Source organism: Capra hircus, chromosome 9 (genome assembly GCF_001704415.2).
Source record: "Capra hircus breed San Clemente chromosome 9, ASM170441v1, whole genome shotgun sequence".
Classification (NCBI taxonomy): Eukaryota; Metazoa; Chordata; class Mammalia; order Artiodactyla; family Bovidae; genus Capra; species Capra hircus.
The window spans coordinates 61,154,368-61,167,287 of record NC_030816.1 but is presented as its reverse complement, the minus strand read 5'-3'; the positions used below and the strand labels follow the sequence as shown (position 1 = coordinate 61,167,287).

Sequence of the window (12,920 nt, the reverse complement as noted above, 5' to 3'; positions counted from 1 at the left end):
TGTCACACTCTTGTATTTGAGTAAGTAATTCTGTCTAACTCAATACATTATAAGCTACATAAGAACTGAGTTTTTCTTATACATTTTCTCATCCATCCTGCGACACATAGCCTTGAAAAAGTTATTTGCTTAAAAAAGTCATGGCAACCTGAAGACAGGAAGAAACATAACTTGGCAAAGTAAGAGGGATAGAGTGTTCTGAGACTGGGAAGATAAATTGTGTCAGGTTTTGAGTTTGGGGAGAAGATGAGCATGACTTTGAATGGGAGGTCTGGATAAAAGAACTTCAAGGATGTAAATTCTTCAGAACAGGGTGGTGTCAGATGGGATAGGGCGTTGACTTAATGATTTGTGTATTATTTCTCATAAGATGCTATAGCACTTGGGAAAGTTGGTTTGTAAGTCAAAGAAAAATATTTACCATCTCAAAATTTTCAGTGAACACCAAACTGATGGTTAGAAATCATCAGTATCCCTACCCATGTCCAGCTCTCCACCAGCCCCTGTTGCTCTAGTGACCTTTCTAAAATGTAAAATTTATCACTTCCCACTAAAATTATTTGAAATCTTCTCACTGCCTGGAGGAAATATTCCTTATAAAGGCAGATTAAGCCCTTGGTGACCTGCCCCCAGGTTTGCCTTTCTAGTCTCATTATTAGAAGTATTTCTCATCTTCCTAAAATACTCATTTCTCATGACTTGGCATTACCAGAATTCCCTGCATTTTATTCTACTATTTCCTTTTTCTGAAATGTCCTCCATTTCTTCTTCATTTGGAGAAATGTAATTTACTTTGAATGGTACCTCAAAATAACCTCCCCTCTGAAAGCTCATTTACCACCCATAATTCAGACAGAGTCAATCACTCTCTTGTGTGTTGGGACTGACTTTGTGTAGGTATTTTTGTGATCTCAGTGGTGTCTGACTCTTTGTGACCCCATGGGCCACATCCTGCCAAGCTCTCTTTCCATGGGATCTTTCTTGCAAGAATACTGGGGTGGGTTGTCATGCCCTTTTCCAGGGTATCTTTCCAACCCAGGAATCAAACCCATATCTCCTGTGTCTTCCCTGTATTGCAGGTGGATTCTTTACCACTGAACCACTGGGTAAGCCCAGTGTAGGTCCCTCCAGGGTAACATATGTCGCCTACTTAGCTTGCTCTATCTGTCTATGTCTGTTCCCACCTATCCATCTATTCATCAATTTACCTCAACTTTCTTGGTTCATGAATTTTTATTTTTTAAGGAACCAAGACTGGCACATGATAATCACTTAAAAAAAACACAAAAAACAAAACTTAGTTAAATCCACAGACTTGGTCCTTCTTTAGCATTTCTACAGAGTATTATCTCTACTATATCTTAAAACATATGCCATTCTACCTCAATATCAGTGACTTGTTTATAGACCTGTATTTTCTAACAGGTTGTAATCTCATTTCATTCTGCATTCCTCCCAGGTACAGTAACAATGCTGTGCACTGAGTAGACACTCAGAAGATGGTTGTTCAATTAAATAATTGAATAAACCTAGACATTTGAATCACTTACTTCCCTTTCTGAGTATCTTGAATAAACAACCAGTAAATGTAGGTCTCAATTTCTTCTATTTCTAAATGGGGAATACATTCCCATTCAACTGATGCTTATTGTATTGTAGAATAAGCTAAATACTTGGACATAATATTGAAACATCATTTTTCATTCTGTGACCTCCTAGAATGTTTCTAATTATTTTTGGAGTGTTTGAAATATTTTCAAAAATGTTTTCAATGCCAAATTTGTTTTAGTCCAATTTTATCTGTTCACATTCTAGGTGCATGATCACCAAATCAAAGAATAGGGCATTTAGGATTAAAGAGGGTAGAAATCACCTGCTTTAGAGTTTATAAGTCCTGTGAATTCACAGTTCTTGATTTTATATACTGATTTAATTGATGAGGAAATATTTTCTTTTGTTCTATTGTAGAATTAAGTACTACTTCAAGAAAAACATCACAGAACTCAACTACTATTCAAAAGAGATAAGGAGGGCACAAAAGATGTATCTCAACATCAAGTGAGGTATAGAGAGGACAGAGAAGGAGAAGCAGTATCAGCTCCCAAGGAGGAGGCAATAATGGTTCCTGTTGCAACACTGGAAAAAATAAGGACCCCTCTTATAATATGTAGCTTTCCTGCTCTTCATATCAGTACACTTCTCCCAGTGCCCTCCAACCTAATCTTCTCCCTAGGGGCAAGGTGCAGAGAAAGGAGAAAAAGAACTCTCAGAAATTTCCAATTTGCACATTCAAGCAGTGATAATGTATCAGACATGACCTGAGTACAATGCCTGTATGATTATGACAACAATTTCAATTTGCATTAGATATAAAACTTTAGCTTTCAACGGGGAACCTGATCAGAAGAGTGTGACTTGTAGGCATCCTGTTTCATGAATTATGATCATTCAGTTGAACCTTTCTGTGTCAGAGTTCTGAGATGGTTACTGAAATGCATGAGCATATTTTAAGGGAAAGAGAGAGGGAGTAGAAAGGGGAGAATGACTGGACTCAGCACATGCATGGGAATGTAACTAAAATAAATAATATTGAGTAGGCAGTTCTCAAGTACAGGGCTCAGCACATGGTAGCTCAACTAGTGCAAAAAGGAGATCACATTTTTGGAAATAGATCAATGTGATTTTTCTTTTGCACTCTCTTGTGTATGTCTTCCCCATCCACCTCACCAGAGGCATCCACTGGGTATGGTTAGGAATACTGTAGCAAGAGGGAAAAGCGAAAGAAGGAGTCACTATTCATCATTTCATCAGAGTAAGGCTTTTTGTTTTATTTGTGTGTGTGTGTGTGAGTGAGTTTGTGGCAGAACAATAATCTTAAGCATTGGCTTTTGTGAAAAGAGAAAGTGAAGTGAAGTGAAATCCGCTCAGTCGTGTCCGACTCTTTGCGACCCCGTGGACTGTAGCCTACCAGGCTCCTCTGTCCATGAGATTCTCCAGGTGAGGATACTGGAATGGGTTGCCATTTCCTTCTCCAGGGGATCTTCCTGAACCAGGGATCGAACCTGGGTCTCCCGCATTGCAGGCAGACGCTTTAACCTCTGGCACTCTCATTTATCAGATCTCACTGAGAGGTAGGCTGTGGATATGGTTTCTTGTCTCTTCAACACTGAAGCTTCTTCCTCTTGGGAAAGGTGCTACGGCACAGAGTAAGGCCATCTACTCCTGACACGCTGGAGAATTGTAGGGAGGAGAATCAGACAGAGCCCAGTGGTCGAATGGACATGGTTCCCTGTCTCAGATTGGCGCTTTGCCTTGTGCGTGGTTGAAACGTTCAGATGAATGTGTGGGAACCTGAGACACAGCCACCAGGGCGCGCCCTGGAGAGGAGCAAGGGGAGGGAAGTATTTATCCAAAAGAAGTCACTTCATCCAGAGGAAACTGGCCACCCCCTTGTTAACTAGTTCAAATTTCCTTACCCCTCATTAGGGTGGGTTCAAGAGGAAGATTTGATTAGGGGAAGAAAAGAAACAGGGTACATTTATTTTACCTTTGAATGTAGAAATATGAGATCCCTGTGACAAATGTTTTTAACAGTGACTGGTTTCCTCTTTATTTCTGTATGTGTTTTTGATTATGCTTCTTATGTTTAGCTACTTCCCCGGTGGCTCAGATGGTAAAGAATCTGCCTGCAATGCAGGAGACCCATGTTTGATCCCTGGGTTGGGAATATCCCCTGGAAGAGGGGCACCCCATTCCAGTACTCTTGCCTGGAAAATCCCATGGACAGAGGAGCCACAGAGGCTACAGTCCATGGGGTCACGTAGAGTCGGACACTGACTGAGCGACTTCACCTTCACTTTTCACTTTCATGCATTGGAGAAGGAAATGGCAAGCCACTCCAGTGTTCTTGCCTGGAGAATCCCAGGGACAGCGGAGCCTGGTGGGCTGCCGTCCGTCTGTGGGGTTGCACAGAGTCGGACATGACTGAAGCGGCTTAGCAGCAGCAGCAGCAGCAGTGTGACTAACACTTTCTTATACTTGGGTCCAGTTTTTCTGCAGTGACCTCATCTTTCTTCCTTCTCCTTGGTGCCCTATGATTGGCTCTACCTGTTCCCTTCTCTTTTCTTTCTCAGTCATTTTCTTCAGAAAATTCTAATTATTGAATGAAATTTTTGTCGGAGATCCTCTAAATGAGTGTTTTGGGGTTTTATGAAGTGCTCATCAAGTCTATAGATTTCTGTGAGATTTGTGGGCCATGTGTCTATAGATTTCTGTGAGATTTGTGTGCCATGCCAAAAAAAAAAGGATGGAGAAGGAAGCAAGAAAGAGAATCTTGTGCTTTGGCTTTAATTCCAGAGGTTGCGGAATGTTTGGGGATTCAATGGGGAAACTTCTAAGGATTACATTATATGTCTTATTACCCTTGACTATTTAATTTTCTTTTTCAATACCTTGACCAAAGATCTGCATTCATTCCCATTATATCTCTCACCTTGATTTTATTTTACAGTTTTTTGGCTTTTCCACCTTCCAATTTCTACTACCAGGTACATGCAATAGCATGCTACTCAATATCTTTCAAAATTTATCTTTTTATCTCCAGGGATTTTGTTTTCTGGAGTAGGCTTGGCCCCTTGGATGCACTTTTAAGACCATATACAACTAAGCCCTGCTTTGTCTTGTCAATTATGCTTTTCAATTGCACACAAGGCTGACTTTCAGGTTTTATCTTGTTACTAATGATAAAGATGGTAACCTATAGGTTCTTCTATAGTAATAGAAGGCTTCTCTTGTAGTTTAGTCAGTAAAGAGTCTGACTCCAATGCAGGAGATATGAGTTTGATCCCTTGGTTGGGAAGATCCCTGGAGAAGGAAATGGCAACCCACTCTAGTATTCTTGCCTGGAGAATACCATGGAGAGAGGAGCCTGGTAGGGTACAGTCGATGGGGTCCCAAGAGTCAGATATGACTGAGTGACTAAGAACACATATTAATAACAAAATGCTCAGGACAGGGGCTCACTTTACAGTTTATAAAATATCATGCCATGTGTACTGTTTTAGGTGAGAAGTACTCTGAAGCAAGGGTCTTTGATAAGTTTGTAGTTTGAGGAAATTTGAGACAAGTACACAGATAGATATAAATCCAAACTCTTGGAGTGACCTCTTAATATTTTTAGGCTTCCCCAGTGGCTCAGCAGTAAAAGAATCTGCCTGAAATGCAGGAGACATAGGAGACGCAGGTTCGATCCCTAAGTCAGGACAATCCCATGGATGAGGAAATGGCAACCCTCTCCAGAAGTCTCACCTGGGAAATCCCATCAGCGGATCCTGGCAGGCTACAGTCCATGGGGTCACAGTGCAAAGAATCCAATGCAACTGAGCACACACACACAAAGAGATTAAAGTCAATTCTAAATACAAATACATGGAAAGGCGGAGAGACATAAACAGAAAAACAAAGAACAAGGTCTACGTTGTGAGTACACCCAGGCTAGTGCAGGTAAATCACAAGTACTTTGAGCTTTGCTCTGTATCATATTTTTGATATGGTGATACGTACCTACCATGTACTTTGAAATGTATTGATAATTAAAGAGAGAAAATAATCCCATAATAGAAGAGAGCACACACTTTCAGCTGCTTCTGTGAATTAAAAAATAACTTGGAGCTTTCGGTCTTTTAACAATAAAGTTTCTAATGTTTTCCTTTTAGAAATTAGATACAAAAGTCAATGGTTTGCTGTCCAGTGAAACTAGCCTTGTTTTAAAAAAAGAGAAAGAGAAAAAAAAGAAAAAAGAAAAAAGAAGCTGTTTCTAGGCAAAGAGCAGAGAACGTGGGAATAACATCCACCATTCAGCTTCATCCCCTCAAAAGCTCATTTGTAGAACCGGGTAAACACACACGTTCCGCATTCTATTTTTGAAATTACGTTGAGGAATATACAGAGTGTTATCTGTAAAAGAAGCAACTTTTGAAACTTTAGTTGATGTAAAATGTTCCAAGATTCATGAACAGAGTAATTATTCTAAAAGTATATAAAGCAGGCATAATTTACATGCATTTACTCTAAAATTTGATAATTATCAGTACATGACAACTCCTCTGTATGAAAGAGAACTGTCTCATATGAGTTCTGCACATACTTTATACCTTTTTAATGGTTTTGAAATTCACTCTTGTGTATTCTTTTCTTTTCCTTTAAAAGCTGTAATGACTAATCCTGATCTTCTGCCAGAACATAAGTTTAAAAATAATTCCATTAAAAGGAAGAGCTAGAATTCATATTTCTTAAGTAATCTGTGCCTAGAAAAAAAGTTCATTCATGCATTTAATGGCAACTTGTAAGCTATTTTATTCCTTCTGATAATTTTCCTTTTTTTTCACTTATCAAAGTGTATTGAGCAGCTGACATGTGAAAGATGCTAGGGAGGACACAAAGAAAATAGAATGTTCTCTAGATTCTCAAAAAGCTGAAAATCTAGGAGGGGAGGAAGAAAATACACATTAATTATAATAAAATAAAAAAGTGATTTGCCTGTGAAATAAATAAAAGAAAGTTCAGTAAGACTTCAGAAGAGAAAGGCATACTTCCTCAGTGACCTCAAGAGAGGCTTTGTGGAGGGTATGGCACATGAGTGTGGTCTTCAGTGATGACAGGAATTGGGGATATGGAGGCAAGTAAAGTAATCTTAGGCATTTGCAATGATAAGCAGAAAATAAGTTGGAGACTGTGGGATGCTTGTCTTGTCACAGTGGAATACAAGGGCTTAGAGGGCAATAATGACAAATAAGGTGGGGAAAGTGAGCTACTTTCAGAGTGTAGAGAGCTTTGGATGCAGAATAATAGAATTTGGATTATCTTCATAGGCAATGGAAAATCACTGAATGATTTTGAAAGGGGGGTGTATTCTGATTTTTCTTTTGGTATTTTTTATCTAAATGATGGGGGACAAAAAAGGGGCACAAAGAGAGTACTGGCATTGGAGGCTATTGGAAGATAATAGGCCAAACAACCTGAGGTTTAGCTCAGGGTCATATGATGGAACAGAAAGAAAGCAATGGGCATAAGTTGTTGAGGAAATAGCAGCAATATCGTTAATTATGATAGTGAACACTTATTGAGCATTGGGTAGGATATAGCTCTCTTTTAGGTACTTTTTAATATCATCTCATTTAATCCTCACCTTTTGCAGAGGTTGCTGTTTTAACTCCCTTTTTTAAAGGAGGGGAAATGGAGCCGCAGAAAAATGAAGTAATTTGTACAGTTTTCACAGTTCACAACAGAGAGGCAGGTCTTAAACTTTTAAAAATCTCAACACTACAATGACACCCTGGTACTCTTAACTTATTTTATGGACTTGGAGCCAACTGGACTTGGAGAGCTGAAGGGAGAAGTTTTGAATCTGGGTTTCTGCGGGCGTGATGCCTCTTATGAAAACTAGGAAGTCAGATGAAGAACAGGTTTAGTTCAAAGTGAGATGATGTGTCCCAGTTTTCATTCAATTTTGCACTCACATTTAAAGACTGGATTGACTCGTCAGTGATTATCATCCAGTAGCTACAGACTGAGTGGCCTTCCCTAGTGGCTCAGTGGTAAAGAATCAGCTTGCCAATGCGGGAGACGTGGGTTTGATCCCTGTGTTGTGAAGATCCCCTGGAGAAGAAAATGGCAGCCCACTCCAGTATTCTTGCCTGGTAATCCCATGGGCAGAGGAGCCTGATGGGCTACCGTCCCTGGGGTCACAGAGGAGTCGGACATGACTTAGTGACTAAACAACAACAGTAAATTGAGACGAGACTAATGTCTACAAGAACACAGAAAAATGTTATGGATTAATGTCAAGTTATCTACCGTTAAGACTAATTGATTCTTCGATCAAGGCAATTTGTCCTGCTTTGAATGAAATCATTAATAATGAGGAGTATTTGAAAGTATGCTTGAATTTTTTACTAGAGTTTTTGAATTTTACTGGCCAGTTTTTATAGCCAATAGTTTGAGTTGACATAGAGGTCTAAACTGACAAATGCTTGTTTTCAAAGTGAAGCTCTATATGAAATTCTGATTCATAAATTCATAATTGTTCTTCTATTAAGTTTGATTGCTCCGTGAATCTTTGGCACTTACCACAGTCCCTGGTATATATTACAGTCTAATAAGTGCTCCTTGGTTTTATAATAATAAAAATTTCAGTCTTCAACATATTTAATGTATATCATGCTTGATACTTGAGATATTTAAAAATAGCTGCTTTGTCAATTTGAGTTTTACTTTCTGGAATCAGTTAATTGTTTTTAGATATTTTCTCTTCTGAAGTCATTCTATTTTCAGGGCTCAGTATAAAGCAAATTTCTGATATTTTTATTCTCCTTGAAGACCGGACAAGTTATAATGGCTACGGGGAAAATGAATGCTTTTTTCTTTTTGAGGGAGGTGTATGTTTTATATATTTCTGTAACCAAAGGTTATTGAAATGGAAACAAGCTTAATGAATAAGTAAAACATAATATAAAATTTAGACCATAGATATCAAAATGAAAGGTAAGTTCCACAGCTGCAGAGCTTGCAGTTATTTGGTTGAATTCTGAAATCAAATTATTTATTCAACTAAGACCAAGTCCTGCTAGGGGATGTCTAGTCTTAAGCTGCTGACTAGAATCACAATTAGAATAATATTTGCACTCACAGCATTTAAGAAACCGTTTATTTATTCTCTGTCCTTCTTACTTCTCCCCACTCCCCTCTCCCCTCTTCTGGGCATGCTCTCACCACCATGCTTGAAAGCTTATTTTCTACTCATAATAGATGGGGCATCTCCCCCTGGGAATCTTCCCGGCACTGGAACCCTGACTTAAACCTGAAGCCCACAAAATGAGTTTAAAAATGTAAAGGAGGCACAATTCTTTGACTTATTTTGCATGGTAATTTTATTTTTTCTGCTTGCACCAAGGTTTATCTTGCCTGCTGAATCCCCATGTGTGCTCATCAATATATAATCCATAAAACAATGTCTTGGTTTAAATTTAAATTACCCAGCTTGTGTCCTGATCACATTAGTTTTGTGGACTAGATTTGGGAAGATAGAGATGGTCTGATTCTAACACAATGTGAAAGCCTGGACAAGTTGCTTAGTCTCTAAATTACTGTTTGTCCCGTTTGTGTTAACTAGACAATTAGGGCATCCTTCATTTGCTTCATAAAGGGAAAATGATGAGTGTTAATAAGATTAAATACTTGGGTACAAGTTTAAGGAACTGAGATAAAACTCCAAATCTGAGCATGCCAATACATTCCAGAGTCCCTCTCTGGGGCAAGCAGCACCTCTGCCAATTGTCCAGCTCCTGGGGCCATGCCTAGAAGCACACCCCGAGATGTGTGAAGCTGAGACTCTCTCTCCCTCCTATCAACCCCCATTCCCTCCCCCAATCTATTTTTTTTTTTTTAAGACCAGTATTCTGGACATGGGGATGGGGGTTGGAGGGTGGAGGGAAGTAGGTGGGAAGGAGAGGTGGGACCAAATGAGAGAGTAGCATTGATTTGTATACATGACCTTGTGTAAAATAGCTAGTAGGAAGTTGCTGAATAGCACAAAGAGCTCAGCTCAGTGCTCTGTGATGACATAGAGGGAGGTGGGACGGAGGCTTAAGATGGAGGGGATAAATGGACACATGTGGTTGACTCAGCCTGATGTATAGCAGAAACATTAGCAAAGCAATTATACTTCAAAAAGTAAAAATTAGCTCTTCTGTGCTATTTACCCTTTGGTCCTTTCCTGTTAATAAAGACTTAAAAAACAAAATCCAACCCATTGCTTTAAAAGTTGCATTGAGGTGAAGTTGCTCAGTTGTGTCCGACTCTTTGCAACCCCATGGACTATAGCCTACAAGGTTCCTCTGTCCATGGAATTTTCCAGGCAAGACTACTGGAGTGGGTTGCCATTTCCTTCTCCAGGAGGTCTTCTCAAGCCTCTAGCAAAGATATTCCCATGTATGACCTCCTCTGTAGAACTTGCTTGCTCTCCTCAGGGGACCTTGTTCCTCTCTGTCTTCCACCACTCACAGTTCAGTGTACTTCATCTTAACTATTTCTCATGAAAACGTATGCATGCATTTATCTTTCCACAAATCCTTTTGTTTTCTCCCTTTATTACCTACGCAAAATCTCAGAGCAGTTTTCTATTTCACTTCTGAAACAAAGTTCCAGTCTTGACTAAGAAGTATGAGGACAAATAATGATGTCCTTCACTAAGGAAAAGAAAAGCCAGAACTTTTACTGTTAAATTCAGCTTACTAAGAAACAGTGACTTCAGTCTCTAAAGTTCTCTACACTGTTGATTCTCTTCAGAATTCCTGCAGTTTCATGGTTTTTAGAAATGTAAACTTATTTATCTGTTATCACACGCAGTTGAAATACACATAGAATGTTATGGTATTTAATTTTCCTGTTTTTTGTTACGAGCATGGCCAACGTTGTGTACTAGAAATGCAATATGTGAAGTCCTTACAGGTAAAGAGAGTGAAAGAGAGGGAATATGTGCCTGTGGGGGAAGATTTAGGGGTGGGGGGCGGAGAGCAGAAAAGCCTCTGCAAAGAAAGAGAGGTGTGAGCTGGATTTTGTAGGTTTAATGAAAAATTTCAGTTGCCTATGTCAAAAAGACATTCCAAGCATAAAGTAAGTCTCAGGGGCAATTTCTGTGGAGGAACAGAGATGATTCCATTTTGTCAAAGTATTTCTAAATTGTCTGAAGATTCTGAGGCTAGGGTCAGATCTGAGAGAGACAGAGAGGGAGAGCAAGAGAGCATGAGGTTGCCTTGGTGTTTTTTGAAGAACCTTCTACTTAAACCCTGTACACAACCTGGAGCCAGTTTAAACCAAGTCCTTCTAAAAATAGAAAGATGCCAGGCTTTTGGAAATAATCTACACACGCTCTTGAGTCCCTCACCATCAGCTGGTAGGGTGAGAATGGTACAGAGCACTCGATGAGAGGAGGAAACACAGCCTCAGCAACAAGATGAGAGAACGAATGAGACATTTTGGAAAGTGAAGCAACTCGCCTTTGGGGCCTCATCATATGGACTCATGCTGCATATACGGATGAAAAATGGCTTTTTGTCCATATCAGAAACTGTGAGTCCATCGTCTCCTTGAGGCTGGGGTGGCAGGGAAGGAAGAAGAGAAGGCAAACAGGCAGCCTTTGGGGAGGTGCTGAATTACATCTTGCTTCCTGGCGAGCAGGACAAGGGTACCAGCAAAGGAGGGAGCAGCCTCCCTGGGAACCAGCATGGCCACTGATCTATATTCCACTGAGCGAGAGGTTAGGGGCCCGCGGGCACACTGAGACTCATTTAGCTCAACTTCACAACATTCAGAAAAATGTAACTTTAAGTGATAAAAAATTGTAACGCTTTGTTTTCTCTCTATAGTATTGCTTTTTCAGGAATTAGATGCCCACTAGCACATAATATAAATAATAATATACACATATCTCTACAGACAAACTAACATCTGTTAGATTAAGTAGTTTTACCAAAGTTGTAATCTGAAATATGCATTTTAATCATTCACTAGACTGAAACAAACCAAGAGTGGTTAAAGTTGAAGTGTCATAGTTAAGTTTTCTGCCCAGGTGGGTTTTTCCATTTTTCTTGAACTCACATGAAATATGGGATGGCTTTAGCATTACCTCATTTTTTCTGACCAAGACCCATTTCCTTGGGCATCCATCTCCCAAATGCCACATAAACCTCAGTCTCATGGGTTTCCTTCTCTTTCCTAAGTATTCATTGTTTGCTAGAGACCAACACTTTTTGTTTTTAATTCCTTTCAAATCTGTTTTCCTCTTGCCCAGAACATTATTTTTTAATAATGTTCTCTTTAAATAATTAGGCAAGTTTAAAAAGTTTCTGCATAAATGATTAAAAACAAAATTAGCTGAGTTTTGATTTCCTAGTCTCTTTCCATGAGAAGAAGAGGTAATTTTCGGTATAGCTTTTCCATCTAGTTCCCCATCTCTCACCACCAATGGCATGTCAGGATTCCACGCATTAGGCTAGCCAAGACTTCAAATGCATAAACACATGCTCACATTCGTTCTTCTAAAGTGAACCACCACTTTCCAAATATCTACCAACATATTCCCTAAGGAAAAGCACACCCTGCATTTTTAGTTGACGGTGTTATCAGAGTCTCTTGGGATCCTCCAAAGGGACCCTAGATGTGTTTATGGCGTGGTCCCCACTGTTAAAAATATAGTAAAGTTCTTCTCAACTGTCCCAAACACAGCACATTCTTATAACGTGACAAAGCTCCTATGAATCATCATTTCCACATTTGTGAGCTGAATTTTCCTAATATCAATGGGGAAATTTGTATTATCATCATTTGTCAAAAGGGGAAATTGAGGCAAGGCAGTTTATCAAGTTTCTCACAACATAAAAAATGTTCAGTTCAAACTCATTCTTGGGAACACGAATACATGGTTTACAGCCTGTAAACCATGAGAAAATGAGGAAATATATTTTACTTTGCATAAAGCATTACAAAAAAGCAACCTAAGAAGAATATTCTCTCAGAGACAACTAGCTTATCAACAAGAAATTGTAGAGACAGGATAGACAAAAAGTGCCCAATTTCTTCCCTTCCTTATCAGGACTGAAGCTTAGGAAATTTCACTTAAGCCACGGGACAATCAAATGACAGCTTAAGCCCAGATCCCAGATTTCTTGACTTTCCACTCTTCATGCTCCTCCTGCCACATCACTCTTAATTTTAAGATGCATTTCAATAAAAGAGCAAACATTCATTAATCACAGCCCTCGGGCCTTATGCTGTACAGTTTCCCTGCCTTCCTTTCCCCATTTTTATATCTTGGGCTCTCCAAGGAAGGGACTTGAAAGTCCTCAGACTTGGCCCTGGTACCT

The 12,920-nt window shown here is 39.4% G+C and overlaps 1 protein-coding gene across 3 annotated transcripts in view; it reads right to left on the bottom strand.

Moving 5' to 3' along the window:
• PDE7B (phosphodiesterase 7B) overlaps positions 1-12,920 on the bottom strand; it is a 360,318-nt gene that overhangs the window by 148,207 nt on the left and 199,191 nt on the right. The window lies entirely within an intron of this gene.